The sequence below is a fragment of the Octopus bimaculoides genome, chromosome 20 (genome assembly GCF_001194135.2).
Source record: "Octopus bimaculoides isolate UCB-OBI-ISO-001 chromosome 20, ASM119413v2, whole genome shotgun sequence".
Lineage (NCBI taxonomy): Eukaryota > Metazoa > Mollusca > Cephalopoda > Octopoda > Octopodidae > Octopus > Octopus bimaculoides.
Window position 1 is genome coordinate 22110309 of NC_069000.1, and position 3158 is coordinate 22113466.

A 3158-nucleotide genomic window follows, 5' to 3' on the forward strand; every position below is an offset into this window, starting at 1 on the left:
TATATAGAGAGAGAGAGAGAGAGAGAGAGAGAGAGAGAGCAATAAGAAAATGGAGGGGATTAATAGCGACGACTAGAGAAACATCCAAGTACCTCTATTTCATCTACTAATTACTTCAGTCTACTGGAGTGATAAAGGTAGAATGAGGTATTTTACTTCTAGACTGAAACAGCTGTAAGATATTATCCCAATTTCCATCACTATATGTTATATTTTTTATAATTACTGATATTTTATATTTTGAATTTTATATATTAATATATTATATTATACCATATATGTAGGGCATAATATGTCATATGTGTTTGTATATTGTTATAATTGTCCTTTTAGTAAATAAACAAATAATTTGTCATAATATAATGTCTAAAAGTTGATGAATACCACCTCTTGATCCCCTCCATTTTCTTATTGCTCTATAAATTAATAGTAAAATAACTTTTTACCCTCACCCATTTATTACACTTGGTAATGTAATTGTCATGCAATGAAAAAACACTAATGTAATAATAATTGGGTATTCTTCCAGCAGTATATTGGATAGATATTATCCCTTAGTGGGTTAGATTCACAACCCATAACTTTCTTGGATATATATATATATATATATATATATATAAATTTTTATATATTATATTTTTTTAACATATATCATATTTATATATATATATAATTTTTATATATTATATATATTTTTTAACCGGATGAATGCGAGTTTGTCCTTTAATTGGAATAATTTCCAAAGATTTCTAATGTCTTTTCTTTGTATTTTACTTTGTATAAATATGAAAACTTGTATAGAAATAATCAGTATATGATTTAACTTATTAACAAGTTAGATCATATATATATATATATATAACCCATGCTCGTATGGAAAGCGGACGTTAAACGATGATGATATATATATATATATACATATATATATATATATGCGAGTAAAAATAAATACAAAAAAGGGGTTTTGTATGATTGTGTATAGAGGAATATATTATTTTGTTTAAAAGAGTTCCAACACTGTCTGTTTTTTATGTTTTATTTATATTCCTGCAAAACCAATGTGGGATATAGAATATGGAATATACAATATATAATATAATATACAATATATAATATAAAATAAAAATGGATGGTACTATGAAATAAAGTATTGAATGTCTTATTGAATATATGGAATATGTCTTATTGAATAGATGAAATATTGAGTGTTCAGCATGTCGTGTGTGTGTCAAGTCAACACCTGAACTAAATCACTGAATGGTGATTATTCTAGAGTAAAACAAAATATGCATTCAATAGAACTGCATTATACAGTGGGATATGCTAGGCTACAGAATATTTGTTCTTATTAGCAGTGTTCTTTTTTAGGTGGTTTGGTTTAGCCTGGTTTCAATGTAAAGAAAAGGAAATAAAGCAGAGTTTTTGTAAGAAAGAGGGAATGGGATGAAATGGAGGGGGAGTCATCTGGTGGGATGGTCAGAGGAGTAGTAAGAGTAAATGTGTTCAATCAGGCTGGTGGTTGACCAGGAGGAGGGAAAGAATAGAGGATTTCATCTTGAAATAGTGTTAGAAAATGATGGAGTTGGATCATGAGGTATTGAGATAGAGGGGGATGGAGAGAGAGAGAGAGAGAACATGTTTAAAATGGAGGGAGAGAGAGATGCAAAAGGGTAGCAGGCATGGCTATGTACAAAGAAGCTTGGTTTTCAACCACACGGTTCTGGGTTCAGTCCCACTGTGTAGCACCTTGAGTAACTATCTTCTACAATAGGCCCAGGCTGATCAAAGCCTTGTGAGTAGATTTTAGATCTGTTAGATGGAAACTGAAAGAAGCCCATTGTATATATGTGTGTGTGTTTGTCCCCCACCAGTGTTTGAGAGTTTACATCCAAATATCTTAGCAGTTTGGCAGAAGGGACTGACAGAATAAGTACCAGGCTTTAAAAAAAAGAAGTACTGGGGTTGATATGTTCAAGAAGACCCTTCAAGGTGGTGCCTCAGCATGGTTACAGTCCAATGATTGAAAGAAGTAAAAAGGTAAAACAATATATGTGTGTGTGTGTGCATGCGTGTGTGTGCATATGTATGTATGTAGAGAGAGTGAAAGGAAGAGACATATTTAAGAAATAGAGACAAACAGTGAAAATTACAAAGGGAAAGAGATGTAGGAAAATGTGTGTATATACAGAGAATGAGAGCAGAGCTGGTTAGAGGTGCGTTGATCAATCAGTGTACAGGTAGCAAAGGTGGAAAATTGCGAAGCGAGTGGAGTGATGGTGGTATGAGTAAGAGTAGCAGTGGGGAAACAATAAGACGAATCAACAACAGTAAAAACAAAAATGATTGCTAAAAGATATCTACAGCAATTTCTACCAAACAAGTAAACAGTCTCTGTCATTGCTCTCTGCTGATATTCAAGCCATAGTAACTTTTTATAGTTAATCCTGCCAGGTGTGGGCATGTGGTAAGAAGCTTGCTTCCCAATCATGTGGTCTTGGGTTCATTCCCACTGTGCAGCACTTTGGGCAAGTGTCTTTTACTATAGCTCTGCTCCTACTAAGGCTTTGTGAGTGAATTTAGTAGATAGAAACTGAAAGAAGCCTATTGCATACATATATGTGTGTGTGTGTGTGTCTTTGTGTTTGTTCCCCTGAACTGCTTGACAACCAGCATTGGTTTGTTTACATCCTTGTATGTAACCTAGTAGTTTGGCAAAAAGAGACTGATAGAATAAATACCAGGCTTAAAAAGCAAAAAAAAAGCACTGGCGTTGATTTGTTTGACTAAAGTCTTCAAGGTGTTGCCCCAACATGGTCGCAGTCCAAAGATTGAAACAAGTAAAAGATAAAAGAGAAAAATAACCAAAGTAACAGGAAAATAAATGTGGGCAGCATAAATGTGTGTTTCCGAGAACAAGTACAAGTGTGGGAGGGAATGAAGGCTGAAATAACCAACAAGAGTAGAGGTGAGAGTTAGAAAGAGAACAGACAAACTTATACCTAACAGTGTCAAACACATATGGTTCCCTAAGTGGTTGCTAGTATTACAAGGGAGATAATTATATCTTTGTAATATTTGGTGGGAAGTTAGAAATCGGAATTTGAAATTAAGGAATTATAAAGGAAAAAAAATGCATAGAATTTATATATTTAATTTTT